Below are 12,344 nucleotides of genomic sequence, written 5' to 3'. Positions count from 1 at the left end.
CAGCCACCACGTGCTCGCCTGTGCTCCTTCACCAGCTGCTGGGCAAGGTCCAGAAGGATCCTGGGCTTCTCAGAACTAGCACATCCCTTGCCTTCACTGTGTTGGTCAAAGGCAGGCAGGTGGCCAGGCCACATCCAAGGGCAGAGAAATGGATTCGTCCTCTTGACAGGAGGGGTGGGTGTCACCATGCAAAGGGCGGTTGTGGGGAGATGAGAGGAACCTGTGGCCCATGTTTGCAAACAAACTACGGCACCTCCCACAGGGCAAGATAATAGGAAGGAAGGAGATGGTAGCACGTGTGGGTTTATGCGTGTGCACACAGGCACACATGTACATACGCACACTGTGTGTGTTTATATATGTGTGCCTGTGTTCATGTGTTCATTGAGTTCCCCTGCAGACCAAGAAGTGTGCTGGACCCTTTGCAAGATGTACCATCACTTTCTTTGCGATAATAGCATTGGTCTCAGACTCAAAGTGGGGAGAGCGCAGCACAGGACACCACAGGACAGCGTGACGGCCCTCAGAGCCTGGGCCACACACAGCTCCTTGCAACACTCACCCTAAACACCCAGAGGCATAGCAGTCGCCTACTCTAGCACTTGTTTTTTTGCCTCTACATATTTAAATAAAAGGGACACTATGAATTTGTTTTTTAAAAAAAATATTACATAAGGAGTTCCTATGGTGGCACAGTGGAAGCAAATCCAACTAGGAGCCATGGGGTTGCAGGTTTGATCCCTGGCCTTGTGCAGTGGGTTAAGGATCCAGTGTTGCAAGGAACTATGGTGTAGATCCTAGACACGCCGTGGATCTGGCGTTGCTGTGGCTATGGTGTGGGCTGGAGGCCACAGCTCTGATTAGACCCCTAGCCTGGGAACCTGCATAGGCCGTGGCTGTGGCCCTAAAAAGACAAAAAAAAAAATTATATGAGACAAACTTTAGGCATATGCATATGCATTTAAGCAAATGCAGGCTGTGCATGTTTACACAGGTGAATGAGCCCATTCTAAATTACGTCCAGGCCCACATGCGCATCTCCTGCTCAGCAGCTGGGCTCTGCCCTGGGCTCCGGGGACCAGGGGTGCCATCCCCCTTTTTCCTGCGCCTCTATCATCACCTTAGCTCTTTACGACCTGGCTGCTCAACATGTGACATGGCACCCTTGGCATCGTCACCACCAGTCACCTGTTAGAAATGCAGATCTCAGGCTCCCACCCAGACCTGCTGAGCCCGGATCCGCACCGCTGCAAATCCCCAGGTGTTCTGCGTGCATTAGAGTTTGGTGAACGTGGCTATAACAGATGTTTCAAAAAGCAAAACTGATTCAGCTGCTCCTTTAATATTATTGAAACTCCATTAGTATTCTTCACGTTATCTCTGTGTAAACCCATTTTCAACGCCCCCCAGGGAACCTCCTGTGCAGTGACTTTGAGAACCACCTGGACCTGGGCTACACAGAGGGAGAAACAGCAGCAGCTAGTGTCCGGGGGGGCGGGGCCTCCTGCTCTGATCTGATGCACCAGAGCCTGCACTGAGCAGCCCCCAGGAGAGGCGTGTGGTCACTTAGGCTGAGCGTCCCCGCTCAGCCTCAGTCTGTGTCCTCCTCCTGGCCGCCCGGCTCAAGCCCACGGTTTCGCCACCTTCTTATACCCACCTGCCTGCCATCCTCCCATAGACACTACACACTTTGTCACCAGCAAGCCACCGTGTCCTCTTGCGCTCACAAGTACACAGGCCTGGTCTTCCCACCCCACACCTGGCCACCTGACACTCCTCTCACTGGCAGGTGGGAGGCAGTCACTGGCTGAGGGGGGAGCCCACCCCAGGGTATCACCTCTGCCCACCTTCCCCCTGAGACTGGAGAAATTCAATCCCCCTCTTTTCCCCAGGCAGTCTTATAACAGAGAGTGGTCACAGACACAGTTCTGGCCAAATGGCTGTGAGCAAAGTCTCCCGGGGGCTCTGTCCACCACCCCTACATCTTGCCTTGGTCTCAGACGTGATATCTGGGGCTGCAGCAGCCATCTGGGAGCCAGGAGGGGGTAGAGATGCGGGCCAGACTCCGCTGAGCTGCCAGGTCAGCACCTCCCGCCTCTAGGCTTGTGTCACAACAGGAAAGCCAACCCCAGGGTCCAGCTCCAGTGCCCCTGGTTCTCTGTCATGTGTTGCTGCTGTTTTCCATTCCTAACCCACGTGCTCACGCAGTTGTTTAAAGAGGTCTTTATGCACAAAGAAAAAGATAAGACGTGAAAAAGCAAGAAAGCTAGATCCAAATCAGCTTTGCCACTGATCTCTTGTAAATCTGGAGACGTTATTAGACACGCAAAGACATGAAACATCTCCATTTTTTTTCTCACCTTCCCTTTTATCTCTTCAGTGAGAACACGGGAGAATGATGGAACTGAACAAAATTCCCGAGACCTAGAATTCACTCATGTAATAACTAAGGCACCCACATAATGTGCGAAATTGGTGCTGATAATCTATGCCCCAGTTTCTGACTATGGGCCCAAGATAGCATCACATTCTAGAATATACTTTGGAGAAATAATTTGACTATGACTCACACATGGGATGGCATGTGTCAGCAGAGCCCTTACTCCTGAGGCTACATCAGAAAGGTCTCTGTCAATTACTTGCTAATAATGAGAACCTCAGAGTTCCAATATAGGGTTTTTTTTTAAAAAAAAAATTGTGGTAAAAACACACAACATAAAATTTACCATCTGGACTATTTTCAAGTGAACGGTTCAGGAATGTTAAGCGTATTCACACTGCTGAGAAACGGATCTCTGGGACTTCGTGGTTTTTTATGACCAAACCTCCCCTCTTCCCTCCTCAGGTTCTCTCCCTCCTTCATCCTTTCTTTGCATGTTCGAAACTCCAGGAAGGAGGTCGGGAGGCTTCTTTCCTTTACAGATGGGAGAATGCCAGAGCTGGTGGCCTCCCCCTCGTCCCCTGGGCTCCGGGCTTCTGGACCATCTGGTACCCAACCCACAGCTCGTGTGCAGAGGCGGGCTTCTCCTGAGCACAAGAGGCAGCCATACAGCCCTCCCCACGGTTGTGTCTCTGTTTTATTGAGGGAGAACGGACATATAACATTAGATGACTTTCAGGTGAGCAACACACGGTTCAATGCTTGTATATACCGGGAAATGGTCACCACAATGAGGCCCACGTGTGTCACCATCTATCTTGTGACGAGAATGTTAAAGACGGGCTCTCGTAACAACCTGCAAACACATACGACAGTGTTGATAGGCAGAACATCCATCCCCAGGCCATTCATTTTGTAACGGGAATTTATACCTTTGGAGCCCCTTCATCCATTTCCCCACCGGCTTGTGGCAACCACCCACCTCTTCCCTGCATCTCTGAGCTCAGAGTTTTTGTTTTTGTTTTTTCAGATTCTACATATAAGCGAGATCCTGTGGTGTTTATCTTTCTCTGACGTATTTCACTTAGTATAGTGCCCTCAAGTTCCATCCATGTTGCTGCAAATGGCAGGATTTTCTTCTTCTTTTTTTTTTTTTGGCTGTGCCTGTGGCATGGGAAGTTCCTGGGCCAGGGATGGAACTTGCACCATAGCAACAACCCAAGCCACAGCAGTGACAATGGTGGGTCCTTAACCCACTGTGCCACCTGGGAACTCTGGGATTTCCTTCTTTCTATGGCTGAATAGCATTCCATCGTGTATATGTATATATATATATATATATATATATATATATCTCACATCTTCTTTATCCATGTATCCATTGCTCACATGTCTTGGCTATAGCAAATAATGCTGCAATGAATACAGGGGTGCATATTTTGAGTTCAGTTTCATCTTTGGATAAACTCATACGGCAGTTCTATTTTTTATGTTTTCAGGGACCTCCACACTCTTCTCCACAGTGGCTGCACCGATTTACATTCCCACCAGCAAGCGGTGCAAGAAAGTTCCCTTCACTCCACACCCTCACCGACACCTGCTATATGCTGTCTCTTGGATGATGGCCATTCAGACAGGTGTGAGGCGATGTCTCACTATGGTTCTGGTTTGAGCCTCCCTGATGAGCAATGACTCGAGCACCTTTTCAGGTACTCTTTCCTCCTGCCCCTCCCACTGAGCAGAACAGTAGAGCCGATGGCAGACAGACCAGGTCCTCCCAAGGGGAAGTGATTCTCCAGCCTACAGTGGGAGGCAGCTGCGGCTCTAAGTCAGACGAGGTAAGGACTAGCTTAAGGCCACTGGACACCTGAGCAGGAGCCCAGAGGCCTGGAACAGCTGGAGCACAAGCACCAGAGCTCCAGATGGGCTGTTGGCCAGGGGCCACCCATCAATGTCACCAGGAAGCCCTCTGCTTGCACCATTGGGAGCTGGGCGGCTACAGTCCTGGGCGCACAGAGCAGCCAGGCAGAGTAGCTCCCTAGTGGGATGCAGCGTGTGCCCACTGAGGGGCTTCCAGGTTGGAGGACAAATATGAGTAGGGGGGCAAAGGGGTGCACAAAAAGGGGGTCAGAGCAGCCTCGAAAGCTTCCACTCCTGACAGAATGCTGGAGCCGGGTGCTTGCATATGCCCAGTTGCACAAAGGGGATGGGAATCTGGGAAGCAGCCCATGTCTGGCACCCAAGCCCCTGTCTGTACCTGCTCTTCCTAGAAAGGGATGTGGCCAATCAGTGCTCAGGCTCAGCCTCAGGAAAGTGCACTTTCCTGCACAATTTGAGTCTGCAGCACGTTTTCCTCTACATTTTAGTACAGACCGTGATGTCCCCAAAGCCACTCAGCGTCCCTGTTCACAGCTAATGCACCTGCACCCAGGGCATCCGATTAGCAACCCTGCCGGGAAAACAGTGCAGGGGACCCAGCAAGCAGCACCAGTGGGGAGGACAGAGTCAGGGACGCAGTTAGATCAGTGACCCTCTCGTCCTGAGTCACTCAGGAGGATGCGGCGTCGAGTCCACAGGCAGCTGGGACTCGCCCTGAGACCTCATTCTGAGCAAAAGGAACAGCGAAGCGGGCGCCTGCATGCTGGGTGGGACCCTTAGATCCACGGCTTTAAAAATACCAAGATTAGAGTGAAAGGCAGAGGATGAGCTTAGCAATAACAAAAAGGATTATTTCCCTTTACTTAAGACTGGCTTTTAACAGAAATCCATCTCGGTGAGGGAGCGGGGAGAACGGGCCTGCGTGTTCCGGCCGGATGTGCTGCGTAGAAAGAAGAGCTGGGAGGCAGGGTGCGTGTGCGTCCATCTGCCCAGAGACTCTGCTCGAAGCTGCTTGTACCGAGGGCACTAGGGAAGGGGAAAGAGTGGGAGGCAGAGGTGGAGGCGGGATGGTCCGAGGCTGGGCAGGGGAGGAGGACGTGCCCGGGGCAGAGGCCTCCCCACCCTCTGTGCACACAGTACTGTCCAGAGCAGACGCCCGGCTCTTCAAATACATCCACGACTGTCTGAGCCGTGGGCGTGGGCCGGCCCCTGTGCTCAGTGGTGTCTCAGACCCAGAGCAGGTGGTTTACTCTTCCTGCTGCTCCTCAGGACACAGCACCCTCACCCCCCTGGAAACCCTTGGAAAAGACCAAGGCTGAAATGTTACATGCTCAGGTTGGCTACAGAAATGCCTATCCTCTGTTGAAAGGCACCAAGAGACCCTGCAAACAACAGAAGACTTGGCAGCCATCCCTGGGAGGATGAGCTGGGCACCCCGGGGCCTCTGATGCTAAAGCTCAGCCCACCCCCGTGCTGTCCCAGGATTCAACCCCCCTGGGGTCGCAGAAGGAAACCATTCTTATTTCAACACCTTGCACCAGCCGAGAGCTCTTGGCACCGAGGTTTGAAGACCAGGATTATGAGAATAAGTTATATATATATATATAACTGTATATTGTACATGTGGCAGAAAGGTACGCTTATGTAACAAGTTCGAGTCTTTGGTTCCCTGAGCAGGGGTGAAACCTGGGCATATGTGAGTTCAGATATTTTTCTCCTTCAGGAGTATCTTTGATTTAAAGTTAAGGTAATGGAATAAAACTTCTGCAGTTCTAATTGTTTGGAATGTCTGCTTTTTGGCTTTGTTTGGACATGAATGTTTGCCAACAGAAAAAAAGCTTAAGGAAGGAGGGAACGGGTGGGAGGTATGGGTGAAGGGAGGTTACCCAGTGAGGTCACAAGTTTGAGAAGAAACACTTTTTAAAAATATGAATTTAGGAGTTCCCTGGTGGTTCAGTGGGTTAAGGATCTGGCGTTGTCACTGCAGCAGTCTGGACACTGCTGTAGCATGGGTTTGATCCCTGGCCTGGGAAACTTCCACAGGCCATGGGTGCAACCAAAAAAATATGAGTTTGACCTAAGCAGGTCCTTCATGAAAGATGCAACTTGCCATCACTAAATACCTACATTCTCTCTCCCTCGGGGTCACAGCCCCTAAATGTTACTACAGCATTATCAGGACCTATGTTTAAAAATGACAATGATGGGGAGTTCCCGTTGTGGCACAGTGAAAATGAATCCGATTCGTATCCATGAGGATGCTGGTTTGATCCCTGGCCTCGCTCAGTGGGTTAAGGATCCGGTGTTGCCATGAGCTGTGGGGTATGTTGCAGATGAGGTTCAGATCCTGTGTTGCGTGGCTGTGGGTAGGTCGGCAGCTACAGCTCCGTTTCGACCTCTAGCCTGGGAACTTCCGTATGTCTCGGATGCAGCCCTAAAAAGCAAACTAAAAACTCAAAATGTTTTACACTGAATGCTGATTTGAACCTCAAGAGCCCCTATCTCTCTAGAATAATGTTCACTGAACTCCGGGATAAATTCTTTTGACTCAGAGCCGTCCCCCAGGTTTCTCTATGCTTTCAGAAGCAGCTTTTATTTTTATTATTTTCGGCACACGTAGATTGTTCTTTGGTTCTGTTATTCTTAGTTCTAGCAGTTATCTTTGGTCCTCGTGCTTATTTGCTGTTATTTTTCTTTAGGCTTTTATTTCATTTTATGCAATTTAACAGGCTCTTCACCATAAAATGGTTTACGATGATTTGCACTTTTGATGGAAACGAACTTAAGTCACCATGTGTTATAAATGGTGCTTTGTTGACAATCTGCTTTAAAACGTTTTTTCCTGAGAACACACATCACATAACTTTTGTAGTGACGTGACGTGACTCTCCATCTAGTTGCGTCCAAGATGTCTTTCTTAAGCCTTTCCCACGCGTGTCCTCTGAGCCCACCTGGCAGGGGTGTCTACACCTCTCAAGCAGCCCCTACATAAAGACATACCCCTGTGGATGTGTACACACCGTCCTTATTCTGACTCTTGCCAATGAGAAGCTGTGGGATGTGGGTGCAAGGAAGGGCCCAGACTTGTTCTGTGTTCTCTGAGAGCCTCGGAGCCCAAGTCGTCCTAAACCAGAGCTATCCACATTTAAATAACTGTGACAACCATGACACTTTGTTTTTCAAATCCAGGAAAGAATACAGAGAAGGGCGTTCCCTTCGTGGTTCAGTGGTTAATGAACCCGACTAGGATCCAAGAGGATGTGGGTTTGAGCCCCGGCCTCGATCAGTGGGTTAAGGATCTGGTGTTGCCATGAGCTGTGGTGTAGGTCGTAGATGTGGCTCGGAGCCCATGTTGCTGTGGCTGTGGTATAGGCCGGCACCTGTAGCCACGACGTGACCCCTAGCCTGGGAACTTCCATATGCCGCAGGTGCAGCCCTAAAAAAGGCGGGAAAAAGAAAAAAAAAAAAAGAATATAGAGGAAAAGAAACAGAATCTCAGAAGAGCTAAGTGGTCTTAGACCATTTACCAGGCGAGCAGCAGAGTCCAGGGATGGGAGCTGGTCTTTGCAGGAGAATTCCAGAAGGTGTCATGGGGGTGGGGGCAGCTACAGACACATGGAAAGTCCACCTGTGCCTCCAACTCCCTGCTCCCTCCTCAGCTCCAGCAAAGCCACGCTGAGGGCACTGAATAGTAGCCTGGGGCCTGAATTAAAGCAGCTCCTCCTTAAGACACGTTTAAAAACTCTCAGGAGTAATTTGAAATGTCTGAGTACTTTGCACGGAGAATGCAAGGAAAAAACGCATTTGTTTAAACCACTGACTGCCACCTCTGTTACTCCAGCTCTGGGGACACAGGCAGGAACCGGGTCAGTCTACCGTCAAAGCTCTGCCTATGTAATACCTGAACACCTTCGGTGTTTTGGTTTATGTCATGTTGGCACAAGGCCTCCAGTGCAGTGATCCTGTGTCCAAGCTGGGGCTCTGATGTCACCTGTTCCCCCAGTCCTGTGTGACTTCCCACGAGAGGACAAGGCCGCTCTGCCTCCCGTTAGCCCAGGGCTGTGCTGATGCTGACACAGCAACACCCCACCATCCATCTTTGCACCTTCACCCACTCAGTCCAGGGATATTGCTCTTGATGCGAGTCTGTTCAAAGCCCAGGTCAAAGCACTGTGTCAGCCCACTGGGCCACGAGGAACCCCAACACGCCGGGCCCTCAGAGGCCAACAGGAGGGCCTAGGGTTATGCTGGGTTTACATAAAGATGCTGGCCAGCAGGATGGTTACTCGCATCCCAAAAGGTCAGCTACGTTCCTCTGTAAAGGCACCTTACAAAGGGGTTCACAAGCTTGGCTGCAGCCTGCAAGCACGTGGAGGACAATTTTTAGGAACGGCTTTTCTGTTAGGGAAGGTGGGGAGGTATGGGGAGGCAGGGACCCCCTTCCATGGTCTCTGGAAGCCGGCCCCTGGCTACCTTTTCCAGCCAACCGATCCCCACATTCGGAATCCACCTGAGTGAGCCCAGTCTCCAGGGGGCGTCTCCATGGGGCAGGTGACAGGCAAACGTCTCTAGTTGAGAGATAAACTATTCAGCCCTCGCTTGAACCTCAGAACAGCACCCACTAGCGTCTCCCATAGAAAACTTACATAAGAAAATAGCTTTGTATTCTCTAATAACAGTAATAATCTTGAGAAGACATGCGTTAGAGCTAACGAGAAAGGGCAGTCAATTCAGAGCAGTGCTTTTAATTTCTCCTGATGTGAAGTGTGGTAGAAATAAATTGCTTAGGATTGATGAATAGAGTTTTAAAAGTTTTTTTCCTTTTTTTTTTTTTAAACCGGAAAAAAAAAAATGTTCTGCTCATTGTGGTTCAAGTGGAATCCGTTTATCCCCTGCACTAGCCAAATGTAATTGTTTCAAATGTCTCTCTTCTCAGGATCTGAATTTCTCCTGCTCCAACTCCCTTCTTCATGCCTTAAGGAACGTTAGTAGTTTTCTTTTCTACGCCCAAATGGACACGGGGCACCTTCATTTCTATTTTAATATCACCTATTTCTACGGCAAACATTCAAAGTTGTTTCTGATGCTGGTTAGATGAAGATGAAATGAAGTGTCATCAGCTGGAGATTCAAGGGGCTGCATGTGGAGGTGCAGTGAAGTGGGAAGGGTTTCCAGGTCCTTCCTCAGACACGGTCCCCTAAACTGCGGGGCGGGGTTGGGACGGGAGCGAAGGGCGGGTGAGGGGACACTGCAGGGTTAGTGCATTGCTCTCCCCTCCTTGGTGCACCACGGACATTTTCCTCTATAAAAAACTTAGAGACAGATCCCCCCAGGTTCCCTTTTACTTAACGAGGCCCTCTTGCTTATGACAATTCCATTTTCATGCAGTAGGTGGGGGCAGGGTGGGAGAGGGCACCAGATCAGCGACAAGTCAACATTTGCCCCTGGGGTTGGGGGTTTGCGGAGGGCTCACCCTCAGAGGTCTCAGAGGCCCGTACCTGTGGTCCGATCACCAAAAAGACATTCTCCACAACCACCCGGCCCACAGCAATAAGGCAATAATTCATCTGAAAATGTGTTCCAGCCACTTCCTGTCCTAGCCAGACTGGGCATCAGACCACCACTTCCCACTCTGGCTGCGGTGAGCATTTAGGGAATGGGCCCCTGAGGCCCAGGGGACCCACATGCCAGCACCAATACCCCGGAGCCTGGCAGTCTCCCCTCAGCAAGGAAAAGTTGGCTGGCTCCAGGGTTTGTTATGGGCTCACCCCACAGGCTGCAGGTCTGCGCAGCAGCCGCTCCCTTTGGGCTCTGACCAAACATGCTGGCTGGTAGGAGGGGGGCCACAGATACACAGACCCCATCCTCACCCCACCTCCTGAGCCTGATTCGAATTGAAAAACGGAGCCACCTACCCCAGCCCCTAAATCAGCCAAGCCCCCAGCCAGTGTCTGCTGCACTGAACCGGGACGTGGCCAGGGAAGGCGCAGACATGAGTCCAGCCAGGAGCCTGGCGCCAGGGCATCTGACACCGCAGAAGGGCTGTGCGCACCTGAAGTCTGGGAGCTAGATGCCCAAGCCGAGGCGTGCAAGGGGACCCCCAAAGAAAGGAAGGCGACCAGAGGACCCCTTCCTGCCTTGCTTCAAAAAAGCCAAGTGATCCCACTGGCAGCCTCCTCAAAGCAAGGCTGTAAGCGCCCACTCCACTGGAGTCTTTCGGAAAACGCATCACGATCAAAGCCCTTCCCCAGGAAAAGTGCCCAGTTCTGCCCGTAATCCTCTCCCCGCACCTTGGAGAGGGCACAAGAAGAGGCAGAGATCTCACCGAGGGAAATCGAGACCAGAACTTGAACCCGAAAGCGCATCCACTCGGTCCCTCTCCGCGCAGTGGCTGGCGGCTCCCAGGGCTGCTGGCTGTCTCAGCTGCCAGGGACCAGACAGCCCGCCGACGCGAGGGGCTCCCGGAGTCCCCGCCCCCGCCGGGTCGCTGGTAGGGAGTCCCCATGCCCAGCGCGCTCTCAACATCGCCTTCCTTTTCCCCCTCTGCACGGCGAATAGAAGCCCGCTTCCTTTCCCGTCCACCTCGGTCCCCAGCTCCGCGGTGGCTCTGCTTACCAGCCCCAGCCGGTCTCCTCTGGGTCGCTCGAGGGGGTCTCCCGGGCCCGCGGAGCCAATGCCTGCCGCGCGCCTCCACCCCCGCCCCTCGGGCAGCGCCGCACCGCCGCGCTCCCGGGTCTCGGTCTTAGCAGCTCCCTCCGACTTCTCCAAGCCGTCCCTCCGCGCGTCCGGGGCGCCCGGAGTGGCGAGGCGCCAAGCTGCAGTCCAGGCTGCCAGCACCCGGTCCCTTCCTCCGCATCTTACCCGCCCGCTCCGCTCTCCCCGGCGCTTGGCGACCCCACGCCTCTCGGGTCCCGCCGCCCGGGCCACCCCGACTCACTCAGGCGCCGCGCCGCCGCCGGTCTTCGCGCTCCGAGGCGGAGCCAGGACGCTTCTCCGCGCGGGAGCCGCCGCGCGGGAGCCGCCGCCCGCTCGCCACCCGCCCCGCCGGCCCCTCTGCTGCCCGCGCTGCCGGGGCGGCAGGGACTTACCTCCCGGACAAGGTGACCCGCTGGTGCGCCCAGGCGGCTGCCGGCTCGTCTCTGGAGGGAGCGAGCGCGGGGCGCGGGGAGGTGCGGCGCCCGCCTCTGCTCCCGGCTCCCTCCCCCGCCGCCCGGCCCTCCCCTCTGCTACCTCCGCGCCGCCCGGCCCTGCGCTCGCCGCCCGCGCCCGCAGCTGCCCCGCGCTTACTGGAGCGCTGGGCGCGGGGCAGCGGCGCCGGCCGGGGCCGCTGGGGCTCCCTTGCAGCGGCGACGGGGTGGAGCCTGGCCCCCTGGGCTCTCGGGCGAGGAGGGTGCGGGAAGGCTCCTCGGCGCGCGCCCGGCCGGCGGGTGGGCGAGGGGCGCCCAGGCGCGCCGCTCGGCTCTCGAGCCTGGAGACACGCGTGCGGGAGGCGGCGGCCAAGGGCTCTGGGATGGCAGCGAGGAGGAGGAGGAGGGAACGGCCCCGCGCTGAGGCGGCGCCAACTTTGCCCCAGGCCGCCGGGCCCCGCTGGGGATCGCGTCTGGCAGGTGGCCCGGGGCTGGTGTTTGGGAATGTGGGTGACAGAGGCTGGGGGAAGGGGCGTCCGCTGGGGACTAGGAGGGCGGATTTGCCTCCCGGATCGGAGAAGAGATGGCTTCCCTCGGTCCTAAAGGCCTCCCCAGGCGCCAATTCTTGGATTTTTATTTTTTCTTTCTTTCTTTTTGGTTTGGTTTTTTGAGGTTCCTAAGGTCCTACTTTATAGGCCTGAGTCTTAACCAGCCAACCATCCAGGAGAAACCAGGCGCGGGGGCCCAGACGCTGGGACCCCGCCCAGCGTCAAACAGGTCTGGTTTGCTCGCAGGGCTGGCCCTGGGCAGCCGGAATGAAGAGGAAACGTGGGCGGCGGGCGGTGGGGGCGGGCATTATCCTGGTGAGGAGAATGGGGAGCGGGGCGGAGCGAGGGAGGGCGCCTCCCAGATTTATTATTTTTTAAAATTTCAGACCTTGAGGGCTGCTGGGGAAGGGG

General features: G+C 54.0%; 1 protein-coding gene across 4 annotated transcripts in view; it reads right to left on the bottom strand.

Annotated features, from left to right (window-relative positions):
• Positions 1-11,399, bottom strand: part of SYNDIG1 (synapse differentiation inducing 1) — an 87,632-nt gene extending 76,233 nt beyond the window's left edge. The window contains exon 1 of one of the 4 annotated variants that reach the window (XM_085003350.1): positions 11,196-11,399. The gene's annotated coding sequence lies outside the window, so the exon portion shown is untranslated. Of the gene's footprint in view, positions 1-10,873 lie in introns of all 4 variants that reach the window. The other 3 variants (XM_021077680.2, XM_085003351.1, XM_085003349.1) reach the window with 3 other exon arrangements.
• Positions 11,400-12,344: the final 945 nt, after the last annotated feature.

The sequence above is a fragment of the Sus scrofa genome, chromosome 17 (genome assembly GCF_054392235.1).
Source record: "Sus scrofa isolate SSC_HxYL_T2T_F1_AM1 chromosome 17, Sscrofa_HxYL_maternal_Yorkshire_Landrace_v2.0, whole genome shotgun sequence".
Taxonomy (NCBI): domain Eukaryota; kingdom Metazoa; phylum Chordata; class Mammalia; order Artiodactyla; family Suidae; genus Sus; species Sus scrofa.
Note: the sequence above shows the minus strand (reverse complement) of the source record. Positions and strands in the feature narration are given on the sequence as shown.